General features: G+C 34.0%; 1 protein-coding gene across 3 annotated transcripts in view; it reads right to left on the minus strand.

Moving 5' to 3' along the window:
• LOC118201933 (MICAL-like protein 2) overlaps positions 1-14,446 on the minus strand; it is a 105,792-nt gene that overhangs the window by 46,897 nt on the left and 44,449 nt on the right. Inside the window, exon 1 of one of the 3 annotated variants that reach the window (XM_035374089.2) lies at positions 7,706-7,995. The exons of 1 other annotated variant lie outside the window; for it this stretch is intronic. The gene's annotated coding sequence lies outside the window, so the exon portion shown is untranslated. Of the gene's footprint in view, positions 1-7,020; positions 7,171-7,705; positions 7,996-14,446 lie in introns of those variants that run through there. One more of the 3 variants, XM_085815915.1, reaches the window with a different exon arrangement.

A 14,446-nucleotide genomic window follows, 5' to 3' on the forward strand; every position in this document is an offset into this window, starting at 1 on the left:
TACTTCAGCTATTTGAATGAGTCCATCCTTCCTTTCGATCAGCATCGACCCTTTCATGCGTTGGTCCTTCCTACCATCCTGGCAAGGAATTTAGAAAGCTATTGAGACCTGCAGTTGCAATACTGTTTTGAACAGTACAAGAGAAATAATAAAACAAAGACCCTACTCACAGAATTATCTTATTTGGTATCAAAAAATATTCTGAGCAAGACACTTTTAACTCCTTGAAGAAGAATCTATGCCATTATCCTTCAAAATGGGGAATTTTTCTGTAAAATCAACATGTCTAACCTTATTTCTGCCAAATTATAAATATGTATTTATAACCATACTTCTTTCATCACTACGATAACAACAGGCGTAATATATTTCCTCATTTAATGTAGGAATCGATACACATATTACTGAATTTTAAATAAATGCAAATCTCTATAGACTAGTCTTATAAAATTACAGCCAAAATACTGAACGTATTTTGGCTGTAATCTTGCAAGAGTTGCAAGGCTTGAACTTGCAAGAGTGAAAATCTTACTGGCCAATTAAATAAATATTATCTTTTCCCGAAATCTAAGCTGTCACACCTTAAAAAAAAAGTATGACGTGGACATCACATGACTTCACTTTACGGCCTACTAAATTATACATATTTTTTGCTGCACTTTATTTAAACTTATTTCTAGAATTGTTCTAACTTAATTAACCGATTCCTTAAGGAAAGTTCAAAGTGTCAAAAATTGCAAAACTTGAAATTAAATATCTTGGTCAGTTTTCGTCGTATAGCAGTCAAAACTTATTGTACTGTGACCACATTAAAAGTTAGATTTTTTTAATTTTTTTTTTTAATTTGACATTGAAAAAACATGAATATTGTCGTCATTTGAAATTAGAATTTGGAAGCATATTAATACGACCAAGGATTTCGAAACTACAGGCCGAGTAAGGACTTTTCAGCAAGATGAGGGTTGAGTAGGTATATAAAATAAAAAAATATGTAAATCATACGGCATACATTATCAGTAAATACGTAAGTATATAATTCGGAAAACTCAAAATTTCGAGAACCAAAACTTTTCTCTGAATAAGCTGCCATACTAGATAACTACGCAGTCGCTTTCTGCGCATCGTCCTAGACAGACTGCTGTTTGCTGCTACTCTTCCGCAAACGTAAATGTTTTGAAATAGGCACGATTAATGAAATACAAACATTTAATATACCTTGGCTGTCAAGTTTGCTCATCATTATGGATCAACATCTCAAATCTAAGTCAGGTGTATAGCTAGATGTTATAGCAGTCCCGTATACAAAATTTCAACGTTCTGCGACTCACTGTTTTTGAGTTATACGTTTTTGAGTACAGACGTTACCAAAAATTCATTTTAAATCCATTTCACAATCTGTTTCCGGAAGGTCCTTTATTCCGCCCGTACGTATAGACATCAAGCAAAAAAAAAAAAAAAAAAAAAAAAAGTCAAACTGGATTCGGGAACAAAGTTTTTGAACGTTGATTGCCCCTATCGAAATTGATTTCTAGTCCTTAATTTTTCGATACAAAATAAGACCTTCATGAGTTTTTATCTTTTTTCTCATGCGGAAGGCATTACCTGAAAAGCTTTTATTTTATTTTCGGCTTTCAAAACTTTTTACCGTATTTGATGAACCCCTCTTTAGATGTAAATTATTTTTACCTTTGATGATGTGGAGTTAAAGGCCTAGCCTAGCGCACTCCGGAAATAAGGTTCCTTGATCCTTCCAAATTGGATATTTGCGTTGAAATATGATACCCGAATTTTTCTGCGATTACAATACTTCGTCCAAGAAGTAAAAACCTATCGACTGAGAAATTCGCGATTGTTCCAAACGAAAGACTCACTGCCGTACGATCAAATCGGTGACGTTTTCGTACGCTACAGTTTTTTAAGCTCGTTATCGAACTTATAATCAGTATTCCTTTTGAATGTTGTGTCTAGTACCAGGAAATACATAAAAATATATCCAGTAAATATACCCAACAAATTTTTTAAAAATATAATTTGAAAATGTTTGGACATTTAGCTGAAAAATAAAAATTTTATAATAACTCCTTATAGGCTCTACCCAAGCAACGTAATGTAAGACGATAGGCTATTTGAAAACGGCAAAGCACGCAAGAGCTATCTGACTAATGGTTGGGATGCCTTTGCAGAGGACTTTTTCAGAAACTGTTTCATATATATATATATGTTGTACATGAGAAAAATCAACCCAATTTATTAAGCAACTAGAATCATAATTTATAATTTGACTGTTAAAGCTATTTATGTCACACAGAATCACGATAGTTGCCAGGAGGCGCGGAATGTAAATGCTCAAGTACCCCAAGTAGGTAAGCAAGCTCAAGTAGGTAATGTGGCGAAATAGCTCCAAAATGGGCAAAATTAAGTTTTACACATTTTTAGCATCAGCCATTTATTTCATTATATTATAAACCTTTATCATTATTTCTAATTCAGTAATTCAGATAATATTAGTCTTGTTAATACATTGTTAGAATTTCGAAAGTTATGATTAAAAACCTTCAGATTTTTCTTGCATGTAAATAGAGATGTGCTCAGCACCCAGAAGCTGGAAACAATAAATAAAAGCGACAGTCAGAAGTGTTTTTAGACTTCAAAACCATCTGACGTAAACAAGATTTAAGTAGCAAACTTGCGATTTTTCCCAAAATTTGAAACAATTTTCTTCATCGAATACGTTATGGGTTTACAAGCTAGGCAGAATACATCTTGAGGGCCTTCGACGCAAAAAAAAAGTTAAATTTTACTTCAAGCAGAATTGCAAGTAGTCACATCTCCCTCAATAACTCAACTGTTAACCATACATTCGATAGATAGGCAAGCACATTTATGCAGCATGATATTGATTTACATTAATATACTTCTAACACTATTTCCTTACTGTGAAACTGCAAATTCACAAGTCAGGAAATGTAACAAAATACTGAATAATGGAAGGTGATCATTACATTTGATGATCAGATTACCTGAATTAGGTCACTGTGGTACCCCAACGGGTCTTCCAATAGGTCAAACGGTAACGAGCAGAGTGGAGAGAGGGTGGAGGAGGGAAAGAACAAAAACAGGGATAAAACAGAAATCAAACAAGGACCGGTCAGGCATTTTTTTTTTTTTTTAATTATTATTTACTTTGCTGTTTTCTGTTCAGGTAAGGGTGTGGTTACCTGTTTACGGACTGGCTCAACGGGGAGGTTTTGCTACCGACGCCACGGGGTTTCTTCCTCAGAACTCTTTTGAAACACCTTGGGGTGCTTCGAAAGCGGGTCTTTCGAGATTGATTACGAGATGGCGCGGAAGGTGTCGTCGTAAATCTCTGGAAATAATCGCCTGGTCCGGATCACTTCAAAGGTGTGCGGAAGATAACCCACGGTTACAGTTCACGGCTCGTTAGAATTCGTAGTGCGTTTTATCACGCTTGTTCTTTACTGGAAGCTACTGCTGAAAAATAAACATAAAGATAGGCAGACTATATCAATGAAATGGAAATTTCCTAACACAGCAGTTTATACTAAACTCTTAAAAGTATAAAATAGGGCTTTCGAAATTACAATCAACTGCGAAGTTAATCATATCATTCTGTTCATTTAATTTTTCTGTGTTTTAAGTTTCCAACTTGAAAAATGGAGATATCTTAACTGTAACAAAGCCTAATTCCTTCAAGAATTAAAAAATATTTTAAATGACCATCAGTATTTATTTATTATTTAATGATGTTACTTTTTGCGTTTAATATAATTTTTTTAAATAAAGCACAAAGCGATTGTTATGTTTTTATTTCTTAACTACTCCCCGTTATCATTATGATTGATTATACCTCAAAGTACTAAGTCTTCCTCAGAATTTTGGGAAGCGACATCTGCCACGTAATTCGTTCAGACTTTTAGAAGCACACTAGCGACTAAATAGATAAAAAGTTGTGGAACACTGGTAGTTCGCCAATAACTCGAATTCCAACAAGTAATTCGACCAGCGCTATATGAAAATTTCCGCATGAAACTTGAAAACTAACTAATTACATTTAAGAAAGTTCACAATCAAAGCATATTTTCTTTTAGGAATAGCCCTGAAATGCTTTTATCATTATTAATTAATCATCTCCTCCCCTCCACCGGTTTGAAAAAAGTGCATTGTTTTAATTTGATATGCAAAATCACATTTTGGCAGGATGAAATCCGGATCGAAATTTCGAACGAAACGAAAAGAATCTAGAAGCAGCCTTAATCACGTGCCTTGAAGCACTGCGCAAAACATGGGATCCTCTCATAAAGCGGTTTCTCAGACTGCTGTTTTGGGAAAATAAAAGATCTTTGAATTTAATCAATCTGTTACTGTTTAAGCAAACTAGACATTCAAAAAAATAAATAAATAAATAAATAAATAAATAAATAAAAGGATATTTTAATAATTCGAATTTTTCATTTTGTTTTTAAACATGTCTAATTCCTTATTGTGTCACTATCTTTCGCGTATATTTATTGTTTTCTCCATTTCCCCTCTCCACGGCTCACTGAATTGCTATAGAGATAAAAGGAATCAAATCCTAATAAACGAACAAAAATTTTAAATTAAAAACCACAAAAGAAAAGAAAGAAAAGTACATAACGCCCAAAGGGGCGTTTTCTTAACGTTTCGCCTGTTACCTTTTTTTTTTTTTTTTTTTTTTTAAATATCATGTTTTTCGCACTTAAAACATAAAATTCAATTCAACAGCAATATCGCAAAATAAGGTTTTAAAATGGGCATATCTTTAGAATTTCTGATACACAGTCTCGCGCGCTGGAGATAAAAAAAAATGTTTTTCCCCGCCTACAACAGTGTTGCCATTGCTCGCTTTGAGATCGTTGCGTTTGTTAATCAAAAATTCGTTAGTGTTACAAAATACGAAATCAATAATAAAACAAATTCCAAATTCGGGCTTCCAGGTGCCCGTATTCGATGGAGGATTATGTTATTGAAAATCTGATGACTCTAGGTACTGTTGTTTTATCACAATGCGAGAAACATACGTACATTTATGCAGATTCTTCATTATTTAGTTTCTTTAAATAGTATAACACAGGGTGATAATATTTGGTGTCAACAATTTGAAAAGTTAAACCGACATTTAAAGTTTTCAACGCAAAATGCCAAATAGCCCTTCTGGGCTAACTCCCTTTGGGCAAACAATTTCTCGGCAGTTTAAAAAAAAATCTTTCCTGAAGAGGTTAAGTAACTAAGTAACTGCGCCTAAATTAATTCGGTTACTGTAGCACACACTGCGATGCAAAAGTATACAAAAGAATGGCATACAAAAGAAATTCTGAGGGTGCTTAATTTATGAATGTTCTTTGTGAACTGTTAACCACCAACGCATGTATAGTGAGATCCTAGCATTGATTTTAATTGGGGAAAACGTAACTTCCTAGTTAGGTTTTTCTTCCTTGGTAGAACAATGGATGATCACGTGATGTTCAACTGTCACGTGAACACACGACTTATTGTGAATTGAGAAAGCCCTGATTCGAATATGAACCATACGCGCAGAACGGATACTGAACTCAGGAAATGAACAGGAAACACAAAGTAATTTTAATATAAAAATAAAATATATTAATAAATGATCTATACATAGGAAACAAATCATTATTAAGGAAAAACTATGTCAACTGAACTCATCCCCGCAAAAACTACTAACAGCTGCGATATTCCATCAAACTTGATGCAACGGCGAAGGAAATTACCAGGCAGAGTAATCTGTTTCATTGATTTCTATGTGTCGTATCCATCAAAGATTCAAAATTTATCCTGAGTTGCTGAGTTAAGCTCAGATTCGACGAGACATGGATTAGAAATTTGTAAAAGAGAGATCGCCCATTTTAAACATACTACATATTCCATTGTTAATAACTCATATACGCATTTTGTATATTCTTGAAAGATATATTTTACAGAAACCATATACTTTTAAAAATAAACTTAATTTTTTTTTTTTTTAAATATGCCATCTATTACATGCGATACTTTTAATTCTGTGCATAGGAAGAGAGTTTCTAAACAGCGAACAGTAAATGAGAATTTCAAAACAGTTATTGAAGAGAGTTTCAAAAGAGTTATTGAAGAGTTATTGAGGAGAGTTTCAAAACAGCGAACAGTAAATGAGAGAAAAAGGGGAGTGGAAATATATAAAATGCATGTGTGAGGCAACAATGAAATAATATATTTAAAAGAACAGAAAATTATATTAATAATTTAAAACATCAGCATTTTTGTAATTTTTAAAATGATCTAATACTTATGAGCTCCCTTTGCTACGAAATTTTTAAGCATTTAACAAAAGTAACTCCGCTCCCAAGAATAAAAGGACAGAAAGATTTTATTTAAATTAGAATGAAAACTAAGCTGTTTTTTCAATCCAGTGTATATTCGTATGTTATTTCTGACTTTGGTAGACAGTTGAATAAATCAAAGTACACCTTTTATTTACAAAGAAAACGAAGTAAAATGTAATGATAACAAAATAACGTAACTGTTCCTTGAAAAAAATCAAAGTCTATTTTCAACTGAAAGCATCATTATTATTTCTGCTTGGAACTTGTATAAAAGAAGATGTCCTCGCCTAAGATACTTTTAATCAAATATATCGAGATCTATTAATAACTATGCCAAGTTAACAATCAGATGCATGGTTACAGATTACAATCGATACACATTCTCAAATGTGTTAGGTCGTTCTATATATAACAACAGTTATAACTCGAACATTATCAAAACACAAAGAACAATTCCATTTATTACTCTAAGCACTTAGTATCTTCATGGAGCCATTTACAAATAGGAAATCGTGAATCACGACTGAACTACGAGGATTCGCTTCTGTGTGACACAGTTGAACAGACAATACAGGATAACTCTATCTTTAGAAGAAGCAAAGGTTGTAATTTTATCTATAGAAACGACAAAACTGTGAAGAAATATTATTTGACTGACCTGGTGAAGACGCAGAAACAAGATCTAGCTCGTAAATATTGCTTCCAATGTTCCTTGGTGCAAGAAATAAACACACCAGCAATTTTCTGCAATCCGTCCGATCACCTAAGCTGATCGACCATTTAACGAGATCAGGTCACATCGAATCAGTTACTGACTACTACCTTTAAGGATGACCTTTGATTGTTTTAAATTGCCCGTGATTCAGAACACGTGTTTGGATAAAGACTAGTATCGGTTTGGAAATAAGAAGGAGCAAAAGAGGACTCTGACCAAAGAACTCGCTCACCTTCGGGGAAAGGAAGGAAAAACATAGATCAAATTGATGTCTACTCCCAAGTGCGACAACCAGCAGTTTTGTTGGTGTTTCTCATGGCTATTACTAACCTACTTTTTATAATGGCCATTACACAATTAGTTATCTCTTCAAGGCATGAAGTCGTCTGGTGAACCAAATGTCAGGAAGCTTTTAAAGTCATCATTCCTCGAAATTATCATTATAAAGCTTTTATACTTCCTTAGACTCCACACAAAATTTAAACTTTTCATTATAATCTCATTGTTGCATGAAAGGTTACCAAATAATTGATACACAGTGTATAACAGATTTCATATTTTTCCCCCAAGCCTACCCCCACCGATATCTATATATATGAGTATAAAATGATACACAGAAATTACTTACAAATTTGTCTTTTGTTATAAACTGGGAAATGACATCGCACAACGCAAGTTGATAATGATTGGATACTTTTCCGCCAAAGATTTAGGCACAAAAATGATGGTTTGCTTCCGGGAAAACAGTTGAAATAAAATCACGTTGCTCGAAATGCTAAACACAAACAAGTTGAACAAATTTTGGCAGCTGTCACTCAATCTACTATCTCCGATTTGTAAACTATGTTAGGCTGTTAAGATTTCGCAGGGTCAATCCAGATAAAGATAACGACAGGTTGCAGTTTGAACCATAGGCCAGTCACTCATCCCCAGTATAACGTTAATATCTACTTAAACCAGTTGCCGATCGACGAAGCCCATTTTAAGACATACCACTTATCAGGACTCGTACAACACAGAACGTGGAAGATAATCGTAACGGATGATAAGGGGGAAATGTTTATTTCTTAGTTGCCATGAGGCTCTAGAGGTGTGTCCTGATAAGGATGTGGATAGGTTTATTATACTAGCAGTCTGCTGAGACCACCCGGATACCAACTTTCTCTCATCAAGGGAAAAACAATCCACATTACAAAACACTGTTGCACAGAATATGTTCATTAAAAGTATATTATTATGAAAGTTGTTCAAATGCTTCGTAATTTTGATTCATACACTCTATAGACACTGTTTAATCTATTATAAGTCTTTCGTGTGATATTAGTTTATTTTTTAATTCTAATTTATAAAGGTTATTATTAGGCGTCTGTATGCAAGTGAAATAAAACACATACGTATTATGAAAGAGATACGAGTTGCATTAAATAAATCCAATCCAAGTAATTAAATATTTGAAATGGATCCTGTTTCACTATTAATAGAAATTTAGCATGGGTTATTTGCTGTTCGACAGCTCACAAAGAACACAGTTACTCTTACACAATTTTAACATTCGTTTCATAGAACACTTACTTTTGTTATCAAAATTCATATCCCAAAAGCGTAAGCCCCTCTTTCCTCAGGGTCGATGGAAGAATATCATAGGAAGTACATTAATTTATACAGTCGGTATACTTGTTAAGTACACCGACTAGTTTCGTCATGGTTGATATATTTAACAAGGCAAACAATTGTATAAATTAACAGGTAACCTGTCCTTTTGTATATACGTAAGAAACACAACTGAATTTTCACATACATTTTTCAGTGATATTCGTATATTGTTCGGCAACCAAAATGGATTTACAAAATTAGACTTGAATGATACCTGTACCATCCACAGTCAAGATAATAAATTTGGTATTCGGTAAAATGAGAAGTTGTTCCGTATTTTAGGGCAGTAACTCGCTTCAATCTAATTCTTGGATTTTGAAAACATTCTCGCATTTTGTAAATACAGTACCACTCCCGACAAACATGGAAGTACTTCTGTGAAATCAGAATAGAAATACATTTAATGAAATCAGACTAATGAGTCATTTTAGATACACGTTTTAGAACAGCCGTTTAAAAATCGACAATGCAGCAGCGTGTTTGCCTAGGCTAGAATACAGGTTCAAAGTACTCCAGTATCCAATAGTCTTAACCTCTCCGGCCGCTGGTAGGAGCTCGACATAAAAAGAACAATTTGAAAAGTAATTTTATGTTGCCATTCCAGCTGCGTTTCGTACTTGGAAATATGGGTTACAATTAAACCATTTATAAAATTTTAAATAGATAGAAAATACCGTAGGATAATATTGTAGTTTGGAAAACTTTTGCAAGTAAGTATTTTGATGAATATCGCGTTCAGACAGGAAGAGAATTAAACAATTCGATTACGAAACTGAAATCAAGGTGAAATTGAAATTATTTCTTATTTTTTAAAGAGTTGCATTTCTTTCAAATAATTTAAAAACTTTAAAAAATAACGATGCTTATTGAAAATAAACACAAAAATATCACATTTATTGGTTTATAATAAATACATCAACACTTGGAAAAAAAATTAACTACATGTCGACATTCTGAAATGCTATGATAAGTATGAATCAGGGTACTCAGCGAAGAATTCGATAAAGAAAAACAAAATGTTGCTGAAGAAAAACTGTGGCATGTGACAAAGATAAAGTATTCGATATATATATATATTGCCTTGTGTAAGAAAATTCTGATGGATTAATAATTGTTAATAGTTTATTTAGTTTCCAAATAAACTTTCCTTCCTTTATACTGAAACGACTAATATTAAACACCTGAGACAAAAGAAATCTCCAGGAATTGATGAAATCAGCAATACAGCAATTTGCCGCCTAACATCATCTGCAGCCTGACAAGTATTTTTAATGCTTGTCTTGCTCTTTCTTACTTTCCAACACCTTGGAAAATTGCTAAAATTATTTTACTACCTAAACCGGCTACAGATCACATCCGACCAGACGGATATCGTCCTATTAGTCTACTGCCGGGCTTAGGCAAAATTTTTGAGAGAATTATCCTGAATAGACTGAAACCATATTTTCAGCATCTTTCGCCGGAACAATTTGGGTTCCGTGCTCACCTTTCAACAACGAAGCAACTTGTCCGAATAACCGAATTCGCTGGTGCAGCTCTGCACTGCAAACTTAATGTTGCTATACTCATGCTAGACGTGGCGAAAGCATTCGACCGCGTCTGGCATGAGGGCTTAATTGCTAAATCAATTGACCTTCATAAGATCATTGATAAGCTAAATCAATTGACCTTCATAAGGACAGAGAACTCATTCTGCTAATCCATTCTTTTATCAGGGATCGGACATTCAGAGTCTCGGTAAAAAATGAATTATCCAGCACTAAAATAATGACTATCGGTGCTCCACAGGGTTCTAAGACTGGCCCTATACTCCATCTATTCTACGTTTCAGACTTTCCGAGATTGCATTTAAATCATAATTCTATGCTAGCCTGTTATGCAGATGACACAGCCCTGGCAGTGAAGTCTGCTAACATCAATCATGCTATTCGGAAACTCCAAGACACTATTCCCTCCATAGAACAATGGTGTGGATATTGGAAGATACGAATTAACGCTCAAAAATCGCAGCTCCTACTCATAAGGAAAAGGAAGAAAAATGTTCCGATCAGGCAAAGTGTTTATCTTTTTAACGAGGCTGTGCCTATCGTGAAACAAGCCAAATATCTGGGCATCACCATCAACGACAAGCTCACATGGCAGCATCACATTCAACAAATCAGGGATAAAGCGATTAAAGTCATGAAATGTTTATATCCCATGATAGGAAAATATTCAAAACTTTCGTTGGACAAGAAACGACTTATTTATCTAGCCACAATCCGACCCATCATGACGTACGCTTCGCCAGCATGCACTACCGCTTCGAAGGGTGAAATCCAAAAATTACAAGTTGTGCAAAACCAATTTTTAAGAATTATCACAAATGCACACCCGTATGTGAAGAACAATCGTCTCCATGAAGATTTAAAAATGGATACAATAGTGGAATATTTAAGAAGAACTAACACGGCATTTTATGACGCCGCTAAGGAGTGCCAACATATGGACATTTTCAACCTATTTCACTATGAAATTTTACACGAGGACAGGCACCTCCGTCCATATGCCGCTTTTCTACTCAGTGGAAACCAGGATTTTCCAACATAATTTGTGTTTTTAAGTATGTAGTACTCTGAAAAACTTATTTGACTTGTAAATAATGATGTTTAGAAATCTTAGCCGGATGATCATGTGACACACACAGCCACGCCCACAAGATATTACTTATATTTTTCCTGTATATACTATTTTACTTTTTGGAATCGTATTTTATTTTCTGCATTTATGACTGCAACACACACCTTTTATGAACTGATTTAGTAATATTTTATGTATAACTATTGTAAAACTTCAGATTTACAGCGCTACGATGCCTGGATACCTCATCACCAACCAGATGTCTTCTCGCTCACCACGTGACATTGGTCACACCCCTGCATCTGCTATCCTGTCTCCACGAGAACTACGTTCGGCATTTCCTTACCTGCAGCGCTCCTAGAAGCACCAAAGTTCGATAGCCGGAACACAACCTGCAATTTCGCAGGTTAATCCCGGCAAATAAAGCAAGTTGGAGTTGGAGAAAAACAATAAAAGCTGATTTTTCGATTATCAGTTTGAACAATGTCATATTCATTTTAAAATGTCGACAGCATCACATACCTCACATTCTATTTAATAAACGATAACTGTGTTAAAAATGTAAATTTCTGTACCTTTTCACGATTAGTGGCATATCTAATATTCATCTCGTATAAAAAATTTTAAAAAAATACCCGCAGAAATAAAGCAAAAAGATTTAACGTCAAATTTAGGATATGAAAGTACAAAATAAGAGAAGCTAACTACTGTAAATTGAAGAAATGTTCCTTGTTGTCAAATCTTAAAATGTCCACCCTTTTTTTATTTTTAATCCTGAGTCAATAGCTTACTATAGCCTCTAGGAATGTCCCATTAAAGAAAGGGCGTATATTTGTTTTATCCATTTGTAAGTAAGTGTTATACAAGTTCTAGGTTAAATGCCAAGTTTCTCCTTGAGTTTTCTTTTTTGAGGCCAAAATGGCGGATCACTTAAGTTCGGCAAATTAGGATTTCTTGACTTTTGTAGCAAAACAAAGTAATATACCACAATTTTCGTACATAAGTATATTTGCACAAGCTATGTCCATTATATAAGAAAATCATCCTTCTCCATCAGGAATGGGGTGATAAAAAGAAATTAATATGTTAACGATGCTTTTTAGTTTATGCAAACGAAGTACATCGTAGTAAAGATCAGGATGTTTGGGAAACAAGGAATCCAGGACCACATAGCTCGCTGGGGTTGGAGTGGGCACAAGACCGTGCAGAAAGCGTGTAAAAAAGTTTTTGTATTGATGTTATATTAGTATATGCATAATACGCATGTTTTTGTATTGATGTAACACTGTATTCTATAAGTGTATAAGTGTTTTATAGATGTGGATTTCACTAAATTAAAAAAAAATAATAATAATAATTACATAAATAAATTTCTTTTTGTTTCCTATCTTGCCTATCCCACTTGAAAATTTTCTAGGGATGGTCGTAACTAGGACACTTTAGGAAACATTCGTTTCGATTAGAAAGCCTGCAACATGTACGTTGCCCAAGCCTGTGTGACAGATGATGGGTATGATGATGGGATAAAAGGAAATCATACAGCAAGGACAACACAAGAGCCAAGACACGGAAAAGTAGACTGCATGTGTTTTGCAGCATGCCTAATCTGAAGATGACGCAGATGGCTACAATTCCTGTTTGTACCATTCTTGCATAATAACATTTTTCTCAAATTCTTTTTTGGATTTTGTATGGTCATAAAAATCGCTACATGAATACAGGGACTTCAAATTTAATAATTCCTTTACTGTTGTAATCAACCTCTTTTTGAGGACTAAATGTTCACTGGTTAAAAAAAAAAATCCTTTCTATTAGAATTTATGCATTTAGCAACGAAACTGAATAACCTGACAAACAATAACTCTTACTTTAAAATCGCAGACATATTTAAATCCTGGATGCAGCTCCAGACGTAATTACAAATCTGGGAGTGCCCGCGCTAATACCGGACGTCTGGTAAACTAAATTATAATATATAATAGAAGTGGAAAAAATGTCGTAAAAGTGTAATCATGAGACACTAATTTTTACAATACAATATGTACTGCGAAAAGCTGTCAGTTTTAGCGTACTCTAATTATTCGTATAGATCATAAGATTTAGTAAGAATAAGTCGCTCATTGTGCAATGAAACCTAATTCCAGCCAGAAGGATTGCAACCGCCATGAGAGTGGCGAAAAATCACCATAGCAATTATCGTAATTGTAATGTATTTTGTATTTAAAATACACACAAAAAGGGTTATTTGAAATCTGATTACCAACGACAACATAGTGATTTTTAAGGTCATTTCCCATGCTATATCGTTAAGATTACCGAAACATGAGAAATATATTCAAAAACAATAATTTAATTTCTGAATAAGAAAATTTAAACTGTCCCTAACATACTATGAGTCATCTTATTTCAGCATATAGTACAAGACATGTTAGAACACAAAACAATTTTAAGCAAAATTCCAACTTTAGAAAATTTCAGATGATTGTAATATCTTTGGCACTTTTGGTATAATGGTTGTGATATGATGATATTAATTGTGCTTCAGATGATAGTGATGCTGGCACATTTTCATTACTCGCTTCCCCACGAAAAGTTTCCAACTTATAAGCAACTTTATGAATTGCCTAGAAAAGTTTAGTTCACTAACTTGGCTAGAAAAGTTTAAGCTCTATTCTATTCATAAATGTTGGGGGGGGGAAATAAAAAAGGGGAAGAGAAAAGAAATTTTATGGCAAAAAATAAAAATGGCCAATATTTATATTTTTATAGTAGATAGATACTGTTTAGCTAAATATAATGCCCACAAATCCACGTATACGGACCATATACTTGCATTAAAACACATCTACAGGACGCACATGCGGGGTTGGCCGCCATAGCGTTTACACCTTGAAGGTAAGCAGGAACCTAAATTCTACTATTAACTTCATCGTGTTTATATACTTGAAAACACACCGAAACTGAGCAGATCTATGAAATGTTGAAACTGGAAAGTAGCTTATTTTAATTTACTAATTTTACATTTGCACATCTATTGCAAATTTTAATATATCCACCATAATATTTACAATACTTTATATTGAACTCAGAACAGCAG

The sequence above is a fragment of the Stegodyphus dumicola genome, chromosome 4 (genome assembly GCF_044657685.1).
Source record: "Stegodyphus dumicola isolate Sdum_Otavi_A_Nest chromosome 4, ASM4465768v1".
NCBI classification, from domain to species: Eukaryota; Metazoa; Arthropoda; class Arachnida; order Araneae; family Eresidae; genus Stegodyphus; species Stegodyphus dumicola.